The sequence below is a fragment of the Lissotriton helveticus genome, chromosome 2_1 (genome assembly GCF_964261635.1).
Source record: "Lissotriton helveticus chromosome 2_1, aLisHel1.1, whole genome shotgun sequence".
Taxonomy (NCBI): Eukaryota; Metazoa; Chordata; class Amphibia; order Caudata; family Salamandridae; genus Lissotriton; species Lissotriton helveticus.
Window position 1 is genome coordinate 1,274,245,470 of NC_136059.1, and position 24,736 is coordinate 1,274,270,205.

A 24,736-nucleotide genomic window follows, 5' to 3' on the forward strand; every position below is an offset into this window, starting at 1 on the left:
TAAATGTGAATAATGTACTTAGTTAGTGCTTATCTTGAAAGTCTGGCATGGATCCTGTCATCCATCAACCTATCGTTGATGCTCTCTAGCAGTGGTACTCAAAGTCCGGTCCGCGGGCTTCTACCGGCCCAGCAGACCTTTCTTTACAGCCCGCAGACCTTGTTCTCGGAGCATGGTAAACTACAGCGGGGAAATAAAGCTGCTCGAGTTCCGTTTTTATTCTGTTGCTGCTAATCAAGCAACATAGTTTTGTGATTCTGGGCTTTTTATGTATAGTTAGTCCAGCTTGTGTTATGAGATGGACTGTCCTGCTCGTAGAACAAGCTGAAATGACTATAGAAACAAGTCCATAAACAGAAATCAAAGAAAACGATGTTGCAAGGCTAGGTTTTTTGTGATCTTCTGGATATGGGTTTTGTTTCTACATCTAGTTTAGCTTGTATTATCAGCAAGGCAACCCTGCTCATAGGTCATAGCTTAGCTCAGCAGACTTGAAGTGCATAGGAAAATTATGGGGACTACAGACAGGAGTAGAACAGTGCAGGGTTAGTGAGTGTGAGGAGGTAGCCAACGGGTAGCTAAACAGAACAAACTGTTCTGTAAATAAAAATGTTTATCTTAAACCTACAGGTGATTGCATATAAATTGTAATGCAGACACCTTAAATGAAAAATTACTGCAAAGTAAACTAAAATATGGAAATACATTGATTTCGTATGAAAGAGCAGTTTGATCACTACAGAGGTCAGTGTAAATAGAGGGTCGTGGACTTATTTATTTATAAAGTTTTATATAGCGCGGACATGATCCAGATGGGTATCAGAGCGCTTTACATTTGGAAGGTAGGAAATACTAAAGGGAAGACAGGCGTCAATTAAGTATGTAAGCAAGAAAATTGACAAAGTGGGTATAAAACAACACATTAAGCTAGTACAATAGCGAATTGAGAGAGGAACAAACAATTACTTATACGAGTAGAGTATAGCAGCCAACTCTGGCCTTCAAGGTGTAAGTCCAATACAATGAAACAGACAATCCATGTGAATCCTGGTTGGTGCACTGGGTAAAACCTAAGGTGTATGTTTAGTGGTATTGGGTCCATCCTATGATAGTAAGCACTGTGAATAAATAAGTGATTTGTTTTAACATGTATTACACATAGTATAATAGACAACAAAACGTGTACTAATGTATAGAAAGCAAACAATATGAGTTAGGCTGCTGCAAAATGTGCAAAAATACTTCAAAGAAAACTTTCTCTACTAATCTTTTGAAAAGGTGTGCGTTTCTTTTCTCTCTCCACTAACTCTTACCTCAACCTGTCTCCCTGGACTTTCACCAGAACGAGTGTGGCCCTTGGGCACACCCATAAATGTACTTTTTGGTCCCATGAAAAAGTTTGTGAGTTCCCATGCTCTATAGTAATGTTTTGGAGATTAATGCTTGCCCTTTATTCCAAACTGACATTGATTGTCGCTGCCAGATGGAAAATTGAAGAGCTTGACAAATGGACAATAAGAGAAAAATAGACAGTGAAAGTCTGTTGGTATCAGAAAGCCACAGAGCGAAAGGAAATGTATATATTGAAACTGACCGAGACGCTGTCAGACAGACATAGACGATCATTGACAGCCAGGTGACAGCTGATCATCTACAGATACAAGCAGGAGCACTGTCGGATAGAGAGACTAGAAGTAAGTACAGATGCAGACACTTAAACAAGCATTGGCAATGCCAATGGGTCTGGCTAATGAATGAAAGTGCCTCTTGTGTCATTCATTGGTTTAGACATTCAATAAGAGATCATACATGCACTCTGTCACTCATCCTTGCATTCATTCATCCATCCACGGGCTCATTTTTACATTCAGCCTCTGGCACAAACGGAATAAACCACACACTCTATCAATATAGCAGCATGTGTTAGCCTTCCCGAGGTATTGTACATAGTCTATTGTTGTTTTAAAGTTCTGTAATAGCTGCCCTGTTTAGAACCAATGTGCTGGCCATCTTGGAATGGTAAAACAAGTATACATTATAGACAACAGAACTCCTTAACATTCCATAACGGTCACCATGTTTAGTGGAAGTGGCAATGTGAATGCAGCGCACTGTAGATCAAATGAGTGGCAAACAGGCGAGCCCTTCATGAGAGCTGTAGTGTCATCTTGAGAAGAATGCACTAAAAATAGGATAGGCAAAAAAATATAATTGTAGAAAATTGGAAAGTAACAAAGTGTCCTACAAGCGCTGACACTGATCGCATTCATTTTCAGAGATGTGCAAGTGTGATCAGAAACTATCATCATTCATAGGGACGGTAAGCCACTGACTGATGCGTACTGAACCCTTACCCCAGGCAGCTCACTGTCATGGATTGAGGTACAGTGCAAATGACACTCAGACAGATTAATGGCTTAAGAGGTTTAACCCAAAGGCCCTCTATATATCTATATGGAAATATATTTAGAAGTATAGATGAATGTATTACTTAATGATATTTTTATTACAATTCCATGGCAGACAGCTAATCCTGCAAGGCTTTCCAAACAGGTTCTAGCTAGAACTATTATAGTGGAAATCTTCAACCAGTATGGCTTGTCAGAGACAGCAACCAGTGCCAACATCCTTACCTGCAAAGTTAATATGTGAGATCGTATATAACAAAATACATATCTGTAGGTTTCAATACAAAGTAATAACATTTCACCCTTAAATGACTATCGACTTTAACATATGTTTTTGATAATAAAAACATCAGGCGTACTTATTATTTTGTAACATTTTCTAATAAACAAATCAGGCCTTTAGCCATGATCATTGACTTGCCACAATAACCAACACAGTTATGCTGTATTGGATATAAGCTTTGCCACAAACTAAAAAGCGCAATTCGAGCACTCTTTTTAGTAAAAGCACACAACTTCAGCCCAATTGAATCCTCTACTCAGGTAAACCGACATGTGGGTGTAGTCTAAGTCCATCTCTCAGAAGTAACCTGAAATCTTTTTTTTGTTGATCTCATAAGGTTCTGTGGCAGCTGCCCTGCCAAGGCAGACCTAAAAATGCATGTGCATTACTGTAGCTCTTGGCATCCCCATCTACTCTCAAACACCTAAATGCATTCTGAAGTCTAAAGTTAATGTTGGAAAGGGAATGGGATCTGTGCTCCTGCCAAAGAAAATCAAACACCGTAAATGATCTACTTAGCTAAGACACTTTAACACTGCCATATCCGTAACCCTGAAAGTTCAAATTGCATCCTATTGTATGCTCAATACTTTTTGTGTGTTACTGAGCCATCTCTAGGCAGCCATACTGCTGATGGATCATGCAGCTGAGTAAACAAATAAAATTATCACAGGTGTATGGAGGGGAGGCACCCTTTCTGTGTAAGCACACAACGTCTGCCCTATCTAAACCTGACATGTACACCAGTCCACCAACAGTTGGGCGGAGCTAAAGCCCCTCTCTGTAATACTCCTGAAAGCTCTTTTTTAGGGTGATCACATAAGGTCTGATGACAGCTGGTCAGTTAAGCCAGTCCTAAAAAAAAGACCCAGGGATACGGACATTGGCAGACAGATGCTGAAAGGCAGACATTAACAGGTAAAACTGTCAGATTGCGGCTAAGAGGCGGCTAACCATAGACTGGTACAGGCACAGTGACCCAAGCTGCCAGACATGCCGCTGCGTGGATAAATAGGAAAATGCATCAGATATGTTTTCTTTCTGCTACACAATGGGGAACATTTCTGATGATTTCTTATGGAAGAGTCATTGATGTGAGTGGGGAGCACTGAATGAGGCTGCTAGATTAGACTGCTAATATTTAAAAATCATGCCAAAAATACCCCCTGCAATTTACCCATATTCTTGTGAATTGATTATGGCTTTGTGTTTCCTCATCGTGTCCAAGACTGGGATGGTTTGGTTATTTGAACATAGCTATCTATTAGAATGATTCAGATTTTGGTCATCGGATTGATTTCGTCTTAGGCGTAATCAACGGGAGTGCCGCCTAGCCTCTGTTTAGTCTGCCCAAGAGCCTTAGCAACCAGTCATTTGGTCCTTAATCTTCCCCATATGAAACGAAGATCAATACCAGCAGGCCATCCTGGGAAAGCAAAGCAATATTGCCTTCTACTGTCTGGCCAGTCCATCACGCCTGTGAAATTGAATTCTCCTTTATTATCTTCTTTATGAAGATTGGTCTTGGTGGGCGTGTTGGACTCTGCGGTGCTGACCACCACAAGAAGGCCGTCTGATGCCTTTCTTGTCTTTGTGCGGTATCACTGATTTACATGCGCACATCAGTGAGCTCGTCCTTGAACTACAGACTCCTCTGAGTGCTAATTTGTATGAAGCACAAATCCTTTTGACTGTCTGCCTTACTTTTGAATAATGCTCTTCATGTCACACAGTGGTGGCTATAAGATAATGTAAAGATGGGAAAGCATAGGTCATCAACAGTTCTGTAGACCATTCTCCTAAAAGGTCATGACCTTCACTTAGCGCTTCCTGGGAGGAACACGTGATACAGGTGAGGGTCACTAAAGTATTCTGGAGGACAGAGAAACTAGGGGGTGGCATTCTAGAAGTTGAGATGTGATCAAAAGGCATGTCTGGGTATTGCTCTGGGAAGGGTAGGATGGCGTAATAAAAATTTCAGACTACTCTTGAATCTTAGCCGCACTTCAGTTTTCTGAACTAAAAATGGAAAACAAAGCAGTGCTTCGTGTATTTAGGATTTTTAGGGGGCAATTTTGTTTGCTCTACCTGCTGAACAGAGGATCAGTAAAAAATCCTTTCAGCTGACTAGAGCAGTGTTTCCCAAACTGGGGTCCGCGGACCCCCAGGGGTCCGTGACACATTCCCTGGGGGTCCGTAGGCAACAGTTTTAAAAGCACAGAAAAGTTTCTTGTATAATTAGCAGCTTTCCAGCAACAATAAAAGTGTCAAGATCATGCCAGTGATTAATGTACCTGCTGGAGCGTGAGGAGAGTTTTGTTCAGTGGCAGCTTTGACTTAACTAATGTAGCACAGAGGGTTAATGTGCCTACTGCAAAGAACGCCTAACATGCATTTTAAAAAGCAGTATTTTATATGCATAGGTTCGTGGTTACTGCTTTTGTCACAGACTCTTTTGTTACTGTGCACTTCATAAGTAACAATCGTAATGTAGCAGAGAAACCTATACACTGTTACCAAAGAGCTGCTTGCAAACTGCATGGTACCAGTTAGTAACTTTTGTTTTTCCCCAGTTATTCATTATCCTGATGCTGCAAAAAAGATTTATTTGGGTGGAAATACATTTTTAATGTTAAAGTCAGTGCTAGCCACTGTGTTATGTTCTGAATCTTGAGTTTGTGCTTTTCCAGACCAAGCACTCTTTAAACATTTTGTATACAGACTGATTTACATGTATGATTCAATGTCTCTATATGTGTGTGATGTAAAGTGCTCTGACATCCTACAATGGTATGAGAGATGCTATAAAACAGATGAAATACATGTGACAGAGGGGCTATTACTTCAATATAAAATACTAAGGGCCAGATGTATGATCTGTTTTTATATGCGCGAACGGGTTCGTGAACCCGCTTTCACATGCAAAAACGTATTGGGCCATGTACATTGGCTATTTCGCGAGTCGCAATTTGTTTGCGACTCGCTAAATACGTTTTGCAACTTGCTATTTGGAAGGGGCATTTCCTTCCAAAATAGCGAGTCTCAAAACCATGTACAAATGTTTTGGGGTCGCAAAACATTCGCAATTAGTACCTACTTCAAGTAGATGGTAATGCATTTGCAAATGGGAAGGGGTCCTCAGTTGGAAGGGGACCTCAGGGGACCCCTTCCCCGTTGCAAATGCATGCAAAATTATTTTTTAATGGCAGGCAGTGATCCCAGAGACCTCTGCCTGCCCTTAGAAAATTAAACGAAAAAATGTCATTTTCTTTTTCTTTAAATGCATGGTAAACGGGCTGCATTTTCTTTTTAAAACTGCTTTATTTAAAAGCAGTCCCAGACATGGTGGCCTGCAGAGCCCAGCAGGCCACCATACCTGGGAGGGCTGGCATTCCCAATGGGCTCGCAAATTGCGAGAGGCTCATTAATATTAATGAACCTCGCAATTTGCGACCCCATTGGGAATCCCAAACGGTGTTAAACACACTGTTGTACATTTCATTTAGCGACTCGCAATTTGCCACTCGCCATGTGTTGCCAATTGCGAGGCGCTAAATGAAATGCTCGTACATCTGCCCCCAAAATCGTTAGTACTTTGAGTATTTGTTTTGTGTGCACACGTGTGCAGTTTTTTCGAATTACGGTTTTAATATTTGAAATTTAACTCATACAAATTGCTTGGGGGTCCCCGGCTTCCAGTGGTGACTCAATGGGGGTCCTCAGGAGTCAAAAGTTTGGGAACCACTGGACTAGAGTCTTTTGGGCACTTTCAGACTTGTAGCTTGGACCTTTGCTCCCTGAATCGCCATATTGATCTACCATAAATGACAGCAACTCTTCTATGCATTTGTGTATATTATTTAAAAGAGATCTTCCCAAGGATTTCCCTAACTAAGCATAACAGTACATTGCACTCTGGTGGGACCAGAACATTCCCACACTAAGCAAGTATTCCACATGTATTAGGCAAGACGATCGCAGCGAGTGACTTTATAAGTAACCTATAACCAATCTTGTGGAAAATATTGATGGAAGGGAAATTCCAAAGCTGCTTTCCTGGAATGCTTATGGAGTAACAGTACCACCTATGGAATGTCTCAGTGCGTTTTCTTGTACAGTTTCTAGGGGAAGACATGTACCAGGCTTTTGGTCAGTGCCAGGGAACAAGTGCCAAGAACAGAAAGGCACAACAAACCTGGTTAGCGAAGGGAGCGGGGAATAGGTTGGTGCTATAAAGCACCACTTGTGGGATATTTTTTCATTAGCCAGGCATGTGCTGCTATAATGTATAATGACAAGTAAGACAACATGTAAGCAGTGTTGTTGTGTTGTTGAAAGAAGATCACTTCCAGGACTGCTCTTTTTTCAGGTACTTATGTGGCACTAGATTGTGCACAATATCCTTTGTGTTCCGTGCATTTGGAGCGGTAAGCAGCGGTAAGCAGTTGTTTTGTGTTAACTGGCTTGTTGATTGTGCATAGTGGAATGACTTTAGGGGATATGGAAAAAGGGGTTGATATTGTCATTTTCATTACTGCTCCACTCAGTGTGACAAACAGTTGGATCGTGACGGGAAAAATAGCGTTGTGGGCCTTTATTCACTATATAAAGTAGTGGTGAGAAAATGGATAGGTGACAAGAGACAATAATATTGTATTTTTGTTTTTGGTTCATTAAAAGTGCCACTGTTGTGGGGTGATGAAAGAGGTGATTGTGGCTACTCTAGTTTCTGGTCTTGGCCCAGGGAATGTGGCCAGCGGTAGGAGGATGGTGGTAGAACAAGGTGCCTGGTATAGTTTTTAGGTCTGGCTTTATAGCCCCAGGATCTGCGTGACCTATTGTTACCAATTCATTGAATATATAGAGTCTAGGTTTTGGCTCCGCACAGTGGAGTATTTCTCTCACCTCATGCTATTTTGGCTGTTTAGCATGCCATTCCATCTGCTAAGGGGTGCTTGGTTTGCAATACATGAGATATTGTTTTACCAAAAGTCAATAAATCATCACAAATTACATTATTTAACCTGAAGATACACTGTATACAGAAAAATATCCTTTTTTCTCACTGCAGCAGACTTATTAGGTCGAGCCTGGGCAGCACATGCGTTGCTCTGCGAGGCATGCTTTCTTCAGGTAGGGACTTGAAGATACGCCCACTCTTACCCATATTTTTCATTGGCTTGTTTCATTGTCCACTGTAAACTGTGGCTGTTCATTGGTCAATAGGCTTGCTAGTCCCTCCTTAGTACCACCTTGCCTCGTGTTGTCCCCTCCCATGGTGACACCTCCTGTTACTTGTGTTGTTACTCGGTAGGCTTTAATTACATACTCGAGGACTATATTTTCAAATAGCTTTCAGACAGGTCACACTCTCTCCTAAAGCTTTTTTTTTTAAATGTATAGCACAAATGCATTTGCAATGCAATAGGTCTTGCTTTTGCGAGAGTTTAAGCTACTGGCATTATTTATCTGTTTCAAAAACAACACATAAGTAAAAAGCATTGTCATTTACTATGCCAACAGCTAAAACTCTCATAATGCGAGACCTATTGCATTGCAAATGTTTGTTATGTTTTAGTCAGAAGCCAGACCTTTATGCTTCTCCAATGCTTGTTGGTCTTGACAAACTCCTTCAATGGGCCGGGGGTGGTAGAACGGGATGGAAAAAAAAGGCATATGGGTTTTTTGGCCTTTTCCTTGCATGCACCATATTCGCTTATCTGATAAGTAAAGCAAGGACAGCATACCATGACGCCCACTGCCTTGACATAAATTAAGAGTTTGAAAACCAACTCTGTAACTGCATCGGCATGCTGGCCTTAAATCCGTGTTTTCTTGCTGTAATTGCTGATAACGAACAAGAATGTCTCGGGGAGGGGAGGGGAGGGCTCAGGCAGCCATCTTAATCAGCCATATCTTCAAAAATTGGCTCCAGAGGCTTTGCGGAGGATGATTTACTGCAGAGAGCGCGTGAGTCATGTTTCTGAAACCGGACCTTGTCACTGGTGAGGCGGGGCCAGGCTGAGAGCGGATTGGCCCGCTGTCTGTGCTGAGGCCTGGCAGGGCCCGGCTGCATCTGGTAACACGTCCGCTATCTCGGTTTACATTTATTGTTTTCTGTCTGCGCCAGAGGAAAAATAAAAAACGTTATCTCAGTACAGATAGCCCGGAAGAGGAATTATTGTATGCCGCCGGTGACGTCTTCCAGATGTGTGCAACCAGGGAACAGCATTCCCCGTGCTACAGTGCTCTGAGGCTTCTTTCCCATCACACCTCGCCCTGTCTGTTTTTTTTTCTAACACACTGTGTTTGAGAGACGGGGGCACGGGGCACCTGATGGCGCATGCACGAAAAGTACAGGAAGAAATTATCGAAAGTTCTCAGGAAGGGGTGTGAGAGCACATGTATGTTCATTCCTGCCATTGTAAAAAATTTGCTCCGGGAACCCATGACTTGATGTTCAAGATGTGGCAGAGGAAAAGGGGTGGAGTCATGAGGGGTTGCTGAACTTGAAAAGCTGTTTGACAGTCAATGTATGCATTTATCTCAAACAAATCTGATGTAAATGAATTGGCAACAGTGATAAATGTTACAGCAATGAAGTTGGCAAGTTTGTCAATACCACAGAGATTCAGTTGAAGAATTCTAATTTATCTCACATTTCTCCTTAATGATGTATTGTTCTATTCTTTTCTCTCTGGCTGCTTTCACCCACACAAATGCCCACATGTACCTCTAGTGAACTTAGTCACATACCGTATACAGTGCTCTGATACCTTCTGGTCTAGCTAGCGCTGGATAAAACTCAAATAAATAAATAAATCTGTACTAGCTTACTTAATTGGGCACCATTCATTGGTTGGGAGAACTGTGTCCTTGTGTCAGCTAGCCATTGCTGATTCCTGGTAAAGCAAAAAGGAAGTGTTGAATAATGACAAAAATGGGGGCTTCCACTTCTGTCCTTCACCGGGCGAAGAAAAAACTATGCCTGCTTCTCTGTCACCAGCTGGAGCTTACATGCACGACCGGCCAAATGTCTTCTTTGAGACACAAGGAATAATCAACATGGTTGGTGCTGTTCAGAGGCGGCTCCTCCGCTATGGCGCAGGAGCATCGGCTCACCTCCTGCAATGATTGAAAAATAAAATGGCAATAAACCAGGTTTATTATTTTATTTTTCTTTCCCGGGGGAGTCTTGGGGGTGGGTCCATCGTGGGAAAAGGGGGCAGTCACAGAGGAAGAGTGGTGGGCACTGTGATCAGTGCTCATGATGGTTTGGCGGGCCGTCTCAGGCCAGCCAAAGCGTCATGCGCACTGAAACTCTCTCCAACCCCAGCTGCATTGCTGGGTTGCAGATAGCAGTCACAGACTCCCAGTCTCCCTGGGAGTGCAAAACCTCGGCGGTCAAGCCAATCCTGATGCTGCTGTCAGGAATGAGAGAAGCGTTAGGATTGGCTGCAGGGCATTCTGGGATAGTCTGTGCTGATGAGTAGGAGAAGAGTGGCAATGCAACAGGACGGACAGGTATGTTCTTTTTTTTATTTGTTTTTTTGTTCTAGTCGTTAGTCTACCACCCTCCCCCCGCCACTCAGCTCAGACAACAGCCATTACTGATGCTGTTAATTACCATTAGTTTCCCATGGCTTAAGATATTATCTAATTCAAATCAAATAACCAACTTAAATCCACTTTTTTTTTTTATTCACCTTCTCAAGTTTTTTTTAATGGAATAGGGTTAAATATCTTGCTGCCTCCTGATTCCAGTTATTGTTCGCCCATTAGGACTCTATTTATGAACTTGTCAAGCGCAGAATTCTACGTCACATTATTTTCATGGCACACCCTATATCACATACGCGACACCTCTAGGTGAGGTTTTTAGATATGCTTTTTTGTCGATCACCTTTTTAGAGCCTGCCACACCTTTTTCATTTGAAATATATCACTGCATTACCCTCACTCCACAATCCTTCACTCTGTCCTGTGAATAAGAAGTGCAAAATAAGACACACGAAGCCAACAGAACTGAAAGACAACTAAGAGAGCCGATCTGCAGAAATTGGTTGTATACAACCGACTTCTTTCTGATAGTTTTATTGGCTATTCTTTCAACCCATGAAGCCCGCATTTTTTTTTTATATCAGCTGCTTACCTTCTCATGGCCTGAGTTTATAAAACTTGAACCCCAATGTTGTGGGCCAGTGGAATGGGCCAATATAAGGTGTGTGGATTAAAGTTGCACTTATATACATGCCTGTGCGTGGGTAGGCGGGTTAAATATGCTAACATTGCCACACATTTCATAGTGTGTACAAATGGAAATACCGGCTTTTCTTCAATAAATGATAAGATGTATGCACCTCCCAGGCCCTGGCACACACTTGAGCAGTATTTTCGCTGTGAGGTATTTCAGCCAAGGGGACAGATAACATGGGCTTTATAAAATCGTGGTTTTGTCCTATCACAAGAAGTAGCAGAGATTTAAAGATCATTGGACCAGCTGCAGTTTTTATCCCATAGCTCAAAAAACAATAAGATTTAACCTACAGGCCTTTGTTTTTCCGCTCCGAATCAAGCATGACGCCTCAATGCGTAAAAAAGACAATCCTCAGTGACTGGAACGGTTCCGCTCAAGCCCTCTCACTAATTCAATATGACCGCTGCGTCACAGGCTTCCGCCGCCATTACTGCAGCATAACACAATAAGTGACAGACACCATTTAGCATACCTGATGGGCCTCGGGTCCCTGGCTCTAATCTAACTAACCCCCCAACTGCAACATATAAATAGATTAGCTGAAGAAATCCAATATTTTTCACCATTCCCCCACTAGCGTGACGTATATTAGTTGTTTCTTACCGTTTAATTCCATTACTTGACAGGGAAGCTAAAGCCGTTCAGGGCGAAGCCCGGCACATCTGTCACTGTTCTTCAGTGATGAGCTCTTTGGCCGGAAGTGCTCGGTCACGTGGCGGTGTCAAGGAAGAACCAGCAAAGGAATTGCATAGGAATGACAGAAGACATCTTATATAGACAGGATCTCTTCTGGGGTAGCACAAATAAGCACATAGTGAGAAGGTGGAGATGGGTTATAATGAGAAATAAATGAAGGGGAAATGCAGAAAAGTGAAATAACGGAAAAAAACGTGAGAGGCAAGGAAGCAATGGTAGAATGAGAAAAAGAGCAATAACTCTACCAACTGATGTGATCAGAGGCAGTGTTCAAAGGAGTAGTTGCTCAGTTTGTGGGCAGTGCTTAATTTGAACCAGTGGTTTCGGTCCTCAGTACTGGCACCGAATTTCCAGCACTGTGACTTATGGCAGTCTGCCACATGGTGGCACTGTCTGGCTCGTTTAGGTCTGAGCACAACAACAGTTGTGTGTGATGGTTAGTAGCGGTGTTTGTACTGTCATTGTCAGCTGACAGAGCAATATGTGGGGCAAGCGGCAGTGGTATTCCGACAAGAGCCCCGGCACTTATTCCTTTACAAATTAAGCTCTGGTTGTGGGTCTAGAATATCACGGAAACCATATTAAGTGCTATGAATAGTAAATCTGTACCTTCCTCTGCGCACATACTTATAAATCATATTTTGTTTTTTCAATATTTTAGTCACGATATTGTGGCCACTCAATTTTCCCTCTAGACTATAACCATTACTTACTAAATGTACATAGATAAGCTATTCTTTTTATCAGAGAGGCCTTGGCTTTTCTTACAAAATGTATGAAACTTGGTTTTATGTCTCAATATTGCTGTCCAAAGAGCACCCTGCAGATATATTGTGGCCATAATATAAACTCCCAAAACATTGCGGCAGTAAATGTGAATCCATCATTATTAACCCCTCTGTGACAATATCTTGTAGTCAGTGTTATTGCTGCAATATTTCTGCAGATTGGTATTCCGTTTCCAATATACAAGACCAGTTCTCATGAGGTGTCCCCTGGCAGGGGAAACTCAGAGAATTCTTTTTCGGGTACCAAAGATGCCCCATTAAAGCTCAATTTCCTCAGGATGGGTTCTCTCATTTCCTTCCATGCACAGGAACTCACTCACCCACAAACAAAGACTTCCCAAGTGGAGAAGCCCCTCCCAGCCCCTCCCAGCTGGCAAAAATGTGGGCCAATACTCAGAGCGACACGGAGAATCGTATCATGAATTTGGTTGGTGAGCCTGAACATCTTTTTGTCTAGTAAGCAAGTGTTTATGTGGTTGCTATGGGCACGCCCTGCTGATGTGTGCATTTTCATGAATGGCAACATTTGCTGACAGTCCAGAGGGGCCACAATGGACCAAAGTGGGCAAGAGTACCAAATACTCTATTCTCTACATCATTCAATTTATACTTCACAATATTATTGAGGTATTTTAATAAGTATTTCATAATGAATAGCAATTCTGTCAGCTAATAGCCTCCTTCAACTATGTGTATGATCTGGGGTGTGCTTGACAACTGTACACATTTATTTCTCTACCTGCATGTATCTCATGATTCCCAAAATGCTTACTAATATCCTAAAATAATGTGAACACTTGTCCCTCTTAGGAATTCTTAGTTTCCATTGTATTTCTCTTATAGGGGATAACTCTTTCTTCTGGTCATTGAGAGAACATGTCAAGATGGCCGTGCTACCCCTTAACTACAAAGAACTAGAAATGGGTTATTGTGCACAGAATTTATGGCAGGCTTCACATTCTACCAATCAGAGCCTGGTCCAACAGGGCCGGACTGGGAACCCAACGTAGCCCTGACAATTTTCTGGGGCCAGCCCCGGGGCTGCCCGGTCCTGGGAGGCTGGAAACGCTTGCTTGCTGCTTTTGTTACTGCGGGGGGCGATACTGCAGTACAGCTGCAAAACCGGCCACCACTGCTGCAAAACCGGTGCCCACCCTTCCAGCCTGCTGGGGGAAACGCCTGATGCTTGGTACTGCCAGTCCGGCCCCGGGTCCAGCCAGCGTGTTTCTAAAATAGTTGTACGTGTTTAACTCTCACACTTTCAAGCAGGCTTAACTCCTAATGCCCTCTTTGCAAGGGACACTATCAGTGTAAGGCATCTGACAGGCAACAATGTCTATTTTTCTCTATCTAACACCCGATTATGCACATTCTTTGGCATAGATGAGCTGGACTCAGGCCCGGGGCACAAATATTCTGAGGGGCGCTCCAGGGAGCTGCCTGACTTAATGTAATGCAACCAGCAGCTCGTCCATCCCACTTGGTCTCAATCGGGTCCCGCTAAATACTTTGTAATCAGTCCATAACCCCCTGGCTGCGGCCGGAATTCTGCACCTGTGCGGCACATTCCATTCGCGGGCGTGGTCATGACGGCTCCCGGCCGTCATCAGCACACGCCCACCGTAACTGATGACGACCGAGAGCCGTCATCAGCACCAAAGGGGTTAATGTACCTCAGTGTCATTATTAGCACTCCATCAACCCCCTGCCCTCCTGCCATCTTCCTCACACCTCCTGCAGTCACACCCCAACAACCCCATGCCCCCACAGCAAACACCAAATCTTCTTTCTGCCCAGGACGCTGTTTCGGTCAATCCGAATTAGGGCCGGCCCTGCTGTGTAGGGCATTTCAAGGAGTCGTTGAACTAAGCCATCTCCCTCATCCTCATATAATGCACACCACATTCAAACCTTCTGAATTTGTTAGGTCTTAATCAGTGCTTTGAACGTGCCAGTACTGTCTGGTACTGAGTACCTGCACTTTTTATTTTGAGAGGGAGACTACCTGCACTTCTCAAGAAAAACGTAATACTTTTAATTGGAGAGTACCGGCACTTCTCAGAAACAAGCAGGTACTCTGGTACAGAGTACCCGCATTTCTAGTTTTCCATGTCAAGCACTGATATTAATTCTGGTCAACAGATGCAGGTTGGAAATGTCACTCTGAACAGGGGGCACTGCAGGCTTCCCTCCCATACACGCAATGCAAAATAATCCGTGTTTTTTCATTGTAGTTGCAAAAAATTTCAAGGCATCAAAAGTGGAAAACAAATTATTTTGAGCTACATTTTTTGGTAGTTCCTGGGGTCTTTTTCTTTTAAAAAAAAATTATGTTACATTATTGAAAGGACTGTATTCGAACAAGACTGGATCGGCTTGAGTATTTGCATCCTTCCATTTGAAGTTCATTTTACCCGGTGCAAAATGTGCCACTTGAACACACTGGACCGCTTTACAGGTCAAAACATCCTGGAGCCTTCTGACATTTTCAGGCTGCCACTGACTTTTCCATACCGAGAAACCGCAACTGCAAAAAAAAAAATATTTAATGAGATCCAGGACGGGAAAAAAACGCCCGAGTGAAAACCGAGCAGGACAACCTTGTTTTTCTCTCTGCTGGGTCCGGATTACTTGCTGTGGGCATTTGTGGCGTATCGGGGTGACTGAGAAGGTGATCTCCATTTTAGCAGTGCATTACATGAATTTCTCGATGTTTGGCGGTGCTTAGTTTGTGCGCACCGGAAAACTTCTTAGGATTTTTTTTGTATCTCAGTGGTGGCTGCAATCAAAACACTGTGTAAAGTGGTGAAAATTATGCTGTGAGAATTTAATAAATAATTGTCTGTGAGCTTCTTTTGAGCTGCGGCCTAACCACTTCTGTATTAAATTAATTTAAAAAAAAGTACCACTTAGACATGCAATTTCCAGTGCGAGTTGTGGCTTTCATTATTAAGTCAATAACAGACTACAGGGGCTGTCCAACAACCCTGAACCAGGGACAATTGATTATAACACCTAACAAAGGTTCAGGTAGAAAATCAAAAAAAGATATTCCAACTTCATACAACCAATGAAAACAGAAACTCTTCTTGTGGCCAAAAATGTTAAAAGGACACATTATTTTGTCTTTGTTGTTCTTTGCACATGTAATGTCTGTTTGCTTGCCACTTGTTTGGTTTGTGAAATTGTTTGTTTTCTGTTGACCAACATTATGTCTTGAGCATAATAATTCTTTCTTTTGAATTTTTAATATATATAATAAATTATAACTGTTTTTTGAATTGTTTATGAATACGCAGGCTTTTCATTATTAAGTCAACAGCGAAAAACTGGTAACTTGGAACTGGAAGTGTTATGCTGCTAAATTCACAAATACATTTGTAAAATAAAAACAGTTGCACTTCTGAATGATACTAGGAAATTGGATGCCGAAATATGACTGTTTTACGAATTCAATTCTTACATGAAGAGATTTGGCTACAAAATAATCTGGAAACACGTGTTGGCTGGAGATTTTCAACATGGGGCTTCTTTGTGCAGATGTTTGTACTCAAGGTCATGAGGTGAACTGTAATCCAAGTGTCATGAAGCCATGATAGATCTTGGTAGCAGCCTGTCATGGGTCATGTGTATTCCCAGTTCTTGTCTAGAAGATTGCTCTGTGCCACTTTTTCTGAAAAAAGGATTACCAGAAACAGTAAACAGTGTCCCATTGTGCAGGTTTCAGGCGCAACACTTGATGGGACTTGTAAACCCCTGCAAATCTGACAAGATCACTTGGCAAGCCACTATCTGCCACTGCGGAGGATTAGGGGGGAGCTCCTTGACGGCTCCCCACCTGGGAATCACGGAATCATTAACTCCGCTCCGCAAAATGGATCCCAGCTACCTCCTGGGCCCCACCGGATCAATATTCCCACTGTGGATATCTCTACCCTTATCTCCCGTAATAAGGTAGAGCATTCCGCTCGCCCCACCACGCTAACGTAATGCGCTGATGTGGAGTCAGTAAATATCTGTGACAAGAGTCCCAGCTACTTTTCATGTTTCGATCTATACGCTATGCATCGCTGGCAGGATACGGGAAAAATTGAAAATTGAGCCATGAAATGCATGAACATGACCCCCGCCTAAAGTAGAAGCATATGGGAGTGAGGCCTATAAAGTTGAGCCTGTTGGCATGCATTAAAATTCTTAGTTTTTGTATTCATATGTACATAAATGCATTGTACAGGAAGCAGTTTATCATCCATTGATGAGGCTGTCCTGAGGGACGTACCCAGCGAACGTGCTTAGCATGATTGACTTTTCCTGTGTCACGCGGCACTTGCGATGAATCACTGATGGCCTTCATTGTATTTTTTGCGTTAGAAAGAAAAAGAATGTGGCAGCCAGAGCACTGATGGTGACTGTAAAGAAACAATACTTAGCAAATTGCTTGCAAGAGTAGATCATCTGTAATGGGCTGATGTGTCATGAGATGAAATAACAGTGTGGGACTAGTGTCTGGTGTGCGGGGATGCTTGCACTGTTGCCCTCTAGTGGGTGAAGTGATTGATAAAAGTTGATGAATGCCCAGACCCTGATTAAACAACTTGGATGGATCCAATCAAAATGCTGCGCGCGTTTCAGTGAGGAAGCCAATTGTTTCTCCAGGAGCACATTTGCACAGAAGCAATCAAGACAATCGGATGCAGTGTCGGTGTCTGGTCAGTGAAAAATCCCATTAACGTATGAGAAAGTAAGTGGACACCTTTTTTCTAGAAGAAAATTTGAACATCCAAAACCATTTACTCTCAAACTTTTGAGGTAGACACCGCTACACCCGTAGTGGCACCTAAAGGGCATCTAATTACTGTGCTATGGGCCAAAGACGATTGATGAAACATCAGCCCCAATCAATGCCCATCACCCGCACAAAGCGAGCACTGCGAATAAAATACTACAAATGGACACAATGTCAGGTAGTTGCAAGTACCTTTACCACTTCCTCTTTGAGCAATCATTGAAGCTGTGGATCCACGGTGGTAGAAGCTTCTAATTTTCATCTTTATTTTTGTGATTTTATTTGTTTATTTTTTTAGACTTTTACATAGCACTAACATAGCCCCGGGGAATCCGAGCACTTTAAAAGGGAACAGTTACCAACCATTATCACAACAATATATTTGAGAAACAACACAGGGAAAAGAGAAAAACAGATATTTTAAAGTGTGGGAGATCACAGATTTATTCCAAGTGTCTTTCAAAGAGAAGACTCTGAAGAGCTTTTTTAAAGGTGGCATGGCTTAGGGTCATAGAAGAGGTCAGGGTGTAGGGTGTGCCAGATTCTTGTGGAACTTCCCAGGAGTGATTTGTTTTCGTATCATTCTCATTTGAATGGGGTAGGCTCCAGTATGAGAGATTGGTCATTCTATGAGCCAAACAAATAATTGATCAACATCTGACTTCAAACCCACTGAAGCATTTTAAAGCATGCAGTTCGGTACACATTCTGCAATAATGCATTCATCAACATGAAGGTCAGTGTGTTAAAGTTGCACAGTTTTGTACTTTTATCTTTTTATTGGTTTGTTTTAAAGGGAACAGCATTTGGATGTCTGGCCGTTCTCCTTCTGTAGATACATCATTTTGAAGAAAGGACACCATTTAGCAAATAAACTACATTCTTAAATTGGATTGTCATTAAAAGTGAAAAACAGAATAGCTTTACCCCCTCATACACCAGCCTCCATAGGGCATTTCGGTATAATTGCATGAGGTCATGAAGAAGACAAAAATATAGTTAGTGGTGTTTTTGGTGAGAAGGGTCAGTTCACCCCCAACTTCTCATTCTTGAGCTGTTCGTCATGACCAGTGAAAGTCCTCCCACTCTTACCTATGGAAGCAAAGCAAGTCGCCGTGCAAGGCCTGATCCAGTCCCGACTGGACTTCAGTAACGTCCTGTATCTAGGCGCCCCCGATTACACACTGCGTAAGCTGCAGATTATCCAAAACTGTGCGGCTCGTACACTGCTTCAGTTGCCACGCAGATTGTCAGCCAAACCTGGGCTGAAGAGCCTACAGTGGCTCCCGGTGCGGCAACGAATTTCTTTTAAGGCAATGTGTATATCCCACCAAGCCTTCTGGCAAAAAGGCCCGGTAATCAGCCGTGAGCTGATTACACAATACCACCCGAGAAAACACCTTCGCTCCAGTCAGGCCTTTTTAGCCACAGTTTCCAGAATCAAGAGAGCTAGAGCCGGCGGTAAGATGTTCTCCTACAACGCCGCTAGACTGTAGAACTCGCTCCCTCTTCAACTCAGGGCCAACCCTAACCTGCTCTCTTTCCGTAAGCAATTAAAGACTTTTCTCTTCAACACTCACAAATAGTCCCCCAAGCTGTAAGTGCTTAATTTGTGCTGGTGGTTGCAAGTGGTTGGCACTGGTATTCATGTTTGTATTCCAGGGCATATTTTCATAAACTTACTTTGACCCGGAGCAAGAAAGAGAAAGTCGCCACACAGGACCTGAAAAACGAATGGCAACGTCCTCTGCGGTCACCCACACCGTATAGAGAGGCTGGGGATGTTTTCGTTTTTTTTTTAAACTATTTTTCTTTTTAGAAAATCAATAACAATCAAAAATTCTTTGATAAGGGTTAATGTGGGGATTCATGAAAGGATATACAATTCTTCTGTTGGTTCATAATTCATATTTTATGAACCACTGCTAGTGGCAAAGAGAACAAAGTGTCCAGCTTTATTTGAAGTCTTTAATTCATTGAAGCTGATGTAAAGCCCTCAAAGCCCAATATTGTTATTGATTTACTTCTCGGCCTATCCATAGACATCTTTCAAAATCTTTCCTGAATTTCCTCTATGGCCTAGTCCTCGCCCACCCACTTCTCCGAGACTCTCCTTCCGACCCCCAACGTAGACCTTCCCCCTTTCTCCCCACCATGATCTCCCACCCCAACCATCTCTTGTCCTGCTCCTAAATTCTGATTTTAAAGGTAACCCGAGGGATCCTTCTAATTTCCATCTTTTTTTCAGAAATCCCACATTCCATCTTGATTTCAGAGGGAGGCAGTTACCAGGGTAAATTAAAGGCCATACAAGACACTACGACAGGCCTGCGCTTACCGCTCTCTCTCATTATCTGGGCCTGGGACGCATCTGCCTGGGGCATTCCTACCTTTACCTTAAGTTATACTTAAACCACTTAGATGTTTTCACTCACAGCTGCTATCTCCTGGTTCGCTGTCATCTTTGGCAGCAGGCCAGTAAAAATGCACTGCGAAGCGGTCACAGAAGTTTTCAAAAGGTTGAACTGTATTCTGCCTTTGATCTTCCTAAGTGTATAGAAGCCCAGTCTCCTCCCCCATCACTCACTGACGCTGCTTGACAAAGGGAGCTTCTACAAACTGTTGCGTTGCCAAAAATGTTTGAGTCTGTCTTTCCTTGCACTACACCCTGAATTTCTTCTTCGGCTTAATTGCACCTCGTTTCTGCAAAGATTTCCAAACCAATAACAGATTGCTTTTTTCTTAAGGGCTTAAAACTACGCATCTGCTGTTTCGAAACCCTGCAAATCACTGGTATTTTTACTAACCTGTGTAATAGTGTTCAGTTTATAAAACCTTTGGAAGGATAAAAGTGGGATGTGGCAGGATTCGAAAGTCGTGATCTGTAGATGACTGACTGCCTGCTTTCAACTCACTGAGCCATTCGAGCAACCTACAGAAATCTCCAAGGGTGATATCAATCTGAATCCATTATCCTGCACTAACAGTGCGTGGCTTCTTAGTGAGTGAGCAGGGAAGGGATTAAGTGAGGAAAGGCCTTTTAGTACAAAGTGCAGGATCTGTCACTTCTGAGTGCCCCCATCTCAATGTGCAATAGTATTGAAATAGACAAATCTGCATATTGAAATGTGGGACAGCTTCTCAGAGAGCTAAGAGCGAAAGGATGAGCACTTCATAGCTGTGGGCTATGTAAAAAGTAAAGTAAAGTAAAGTCCACATTTGTAAAGCGCACAATCACCCGTAAGGGTCTCTAGGCGCTGGGGGCCGTCGGGAAGATTAAGCGAGCTATTGCCCAGAGTCACATGGTGCTGGGCTAACCTGCCGCCGGAGCCGGGGATCGAACCGTGGTCCCCAGATTCCAGCGTCAGTCGCCCTGGCCGCGGCGCCACACCTCTCCCTGCATCCTCTTTGATTGTAATTGTAAATGTACCTGCATTTATATAGTGCTTACTACCCCTGATGAAGCGTTGAAGCGTTTTTTCGGTGAGTAGCACCCTTCTCTGGAACCCAAAAAGGATTAGTGGCGAATTAGTATAGAGAAATGTGAAAATAATTTGAGCGGAGGACATGGTAGTCTGTTATTTAGATTGAAAAGGATAGTGGAGGCATAGAAGAAGGAAGGGTTTGGATTTATATTGTGCTTGATACCCCTGATGAGGTGTTGAAGCGCTTTTCGGCGAGTAGCATGCTACTGTGGAACTCAAACAGGATTAGTGGGGAAATTAGTATAGGAGAATGTCAAATCAAAGTAAGCGGTGGACTTGTGAGATTGGATAGTGTAGGGATAGAAGAGGGAAGAGTTTGCATTTACATAGCGCTTGGACACATTTTACCAACCATAGGTAGTTTCTCATGCAGAGAATGTAGAACAACGTGGCTGAAGCGCTGAGGCTAATTCTCATAGCGGAATTCGTCACTTCCCAAAGATGGCTGTCACATAGTTAGATTTCTGTCTTTGGCCGTTCCGTAGTGGCATTTTAATACTTTAAAACTAAAAGTCTGTGATAGGACAAGCACAGGGATTGTTATGTATTTGGACACACACCGCTGTCTGCCTGCAAAAGACCTATTGTATACTTACAAACCACAGGGGGGCCCATTGCTTACCACGAGTTGATTTTGTTGTCACCATCATTTGCTAGCTTGTTGTTCAGTGGCTTGCCTTCCTTTTTCTTGTAGCATCTTTGGCAATCTTTTGGTTGGCTGACCTGTATCCTATTGCTGTTTTCTTTTTGATTAAACCATCCATGACAGTGCATGTGTTTCCCAGTTTTCTTCCTTGAGTGCTGCTCATCAGCTAAAAACCCACCTGAGCGCTCCATGTGTCTCCCTTCTGCAAGTGATGCTCACTCTCTTATGTCTTACTACTGTTCCAAACTTCCCACCCTCCCCTGTTCCGTACTGCTTTCTCTCTCCTGCTCGTTCCTAAAGAATTGCATGCTATCAACAGCGCGTTCAAGTCATTACTCCTTTTTTCTTCTTTTCTTTTTTGCTGATGCTGTGCAGCATTGCACTTGTTGATGCTGCACAGCATTGACAAAGGTGATAGGTTCAAAAGGTGAGACCTGTTGGCTTTGCCAATGCTTGATTTAAGATGGAGGTTCCTGTTTAGTTATCCAGCTGGTAACTTAACACTATTGCTGCTTATAAGAAATTCAGAAAGAACTTTCAGGCAGTGAAAATGAATGCATAGACAGTACCCCATAAAAAGTTTAATTACTTGCAGGTTTACACTACTCAGACAGCTATTTAACACACATGAATGGTGGATGCATACATGCAGAATGATTTAAAATGGCCATGTGTGTTACAAACCATGAACCAGAAAAGGAACTAAGTGATACAGTGAAATAAAAGGTCTTATGAGAGCACTTAAGCTGGGAAAAGTTGGTCACCAGGTGTAACAAGCTCCAAAATTAGGTTAAGTGAGTTATGCAATTCTTAAGCCGACACGTCACATTCATTTGATCCATTTTAATTTTTTTCCAAATGAATGATGTGTGGCTTGATTCCTTGGATGGGATCAGTGTAGATGAACTGCACGGGTTCAAACTTGGGGCCAGATGTACAAAGCATTTTTGTGGTTGTTAACGCTGCAATTCAGAGTCTGGTACCCCAAAAATGCGTTTTGCAATGTATTAAACCGATTTTAGGAGCCAGTTATGCTTTTTTCTGACTGCTAAAATGGGTTTAAAAATTGATAAAGAATCACTATGTGGAAGAGGTGTGTTGTAGGTGTCCCTTCTAAATAGCAATCCTTATCAATATGTATCAAATGTTTAGGACCGAAATACCACTAATAAACCAATGAAAAGTTACCGACCCACAAATTGGTGTAGTAGCCCACTCGCAAAAGGGATGGACCCCTTCCTCCTTGTGAATTTAAAAAAAAGATAGTTGGAGAGTAGCTAATGATCCACAGGACCACTGTCAACTCTCAACCAAACATTTTGTTGTTTATTTTTAAAGTAAACTTTTTTTTTTAGGTGTACTCCGAATCAGAATTTTCTAAATCGACCTATTTGTACATAGGTCGATTTGGAAATTATTTACCGGTCGCAAATGTTAATTCATATATTGCAAGCGGTAAATTGTAGGTCTGGACCTTAGCACTCAGAAGTACTGCCGTGACGCAATTACAATTTATGTTGGCCACACAAACAATAAAATATATAAACATATAAAATAATGGAAGAAAAGTATTCTGTCATGCTTGTTTAAGTTTTGAGGATGAGAGGCTGAAGTGTGTTATGGCTCCATATTCATAAAAAACACAAACAGAGAATGAATTCTTACTTTGTGGTTCAGTAAAACCCAGCCTTCACATGGAAAGCCACAAAAGACTGCTCCCCTGTGTGCTTTCTTCACTTGAAGCATTGTGTCGCATAAATATATAAACAAAGGGTAGTTTGTGAGGTCCATAGTTAGAAAGGAAGGTCCCAGGACATTGCTCTTACCAGGGAGCAGATCTTGGAGCGCTAGTACTCAATCCAGCCCTTTGATGAGGGGTTGTAACTAACAATGCGCTCTTTGAAAGTCGGGCGAGATCTCTATTTAGCTGCTGAAACCTTTCCATAGTTTATTTTTCTAGGATCACTTCCATGGCAGCCTGCTCATAAAGGCCTGGTTGTGGGGCGGAAACAGAGGCGGAGCTATTGAACTTGCCTCCAGTCACTGATTTGAGCGACAGTTTTGTGGACTATCATGGGCAATGCTGGTCCATGGTTGCTGGCCATGTGAATACAGCTCTCAGTTCATGAGTAGGCGGAACTCCGGTTCTGACTGGGGACTGGGAAGCCTGGAAATAACTATATGGACCGGTTGGTACAAGTAAGGAACAAGGTGCTCTTGGGCTGTACAGCGCGTCCCCACTTCATTTGGCATATGATAACTAGCTGTGTCTAGACCCAACATTGACACTGTTCTGGCGAGTTGCTTCAAAGTTGGCTTTTTCCAGTTTACTAGATCACAAATATAAAGTAGACATGGATAATTGTAAGGGACTTGCTGAGTAAATGTGTCTTTCCAAAATTGTGTCACTGTCTTCCATTTAAAAAGCAATGCATTAAAATAGTTTCTGCGGTTGCTTGGAGAGGAGACACTTAAAGCCAAAATCAGACTTCCGCCATGTCTGCTACCAAGGTACTTTTTTCATTAAAAATGAGGAAGATCAGATAAAGACCAGGGTGCTTTAATGTCATCATGGGTTGGCACAGCTGCATGGCAAAGCGTGCAAAATCTGTTGATTGCATGCCTTTCCTTCTCCCGCCACGCCTGTTACTGAGGCCATCAAACACCCCCTCAATCCAGACCCAAGATGTTCCAAAATATGGGACTTCCTGGGAGGTGAACATGGTGACCTGGGAACCAGTGTTTACCGTTGACTGAATTGCTGCCGAGCTACCTGCAAACAAACACTATAATCCAGTGGGGTTGGGCGTCACGGACCAGCTTGCGGTTTTTTCTTTTGTGTATCTTGAAGAAAAATTCGGAAAATGTAGTTTGGTGTTTCCCATTTATAGCCGGTAGGAATGGGCACACCTGTGGCAACCTCTAGAAATTTAGGGAAAAGGTGCCCAAGAATTTAAGATGGAGCACAATGTTATGTTGGGTGAGTCAAGACAGAATACTGAATGATGCTAAAGTAATGGCCTCATATATTGCCAGGCGTGGTATGCGTACCCCCACTCCCAACAGAGAACCAGTCAGGTGCATATTTCATTCAATTTGCATAATTTATTTTCACAGATCCAAGAACTAGTGTTTAACATGTTGTGATTATTTCTCTGGTTTTCCCATTTGGCCTAAATTGGCCAAATGCATGCTTGTCGCTTTGGAAAAACAGCATAACAATTATAACACAATCACCGGCCCTGGAGAGACTGAGGTTTTCTCCATCTATCATTCATTTTTTTTTTTTTTGCTTTCCTGCCGTTGACCTTTAAATAATAAAGAATTCAGTGTGTTGAAAGCATCCCTGCAGCAACTGGAACAGCGATGATTAAAAAGCTATAAATG

The 24,736-nt window shown here is 42.6% G+C and overlaps 1 protein-coding gene across 2 annotated transcripts in view; it reads left to right on the forward strand.

Annotated features, from left to right (window-relative positions):
• The window catches only part of UNC5C (unc-5 netrin receptor C), a 441,641-nt gene that overhangs the window by 50,413 nt on the left and 366,492 nt on the right, over window positions 1-24,736 (forward strand). The gene's annotated exons all lie outside the window — the stretch shown is intronic.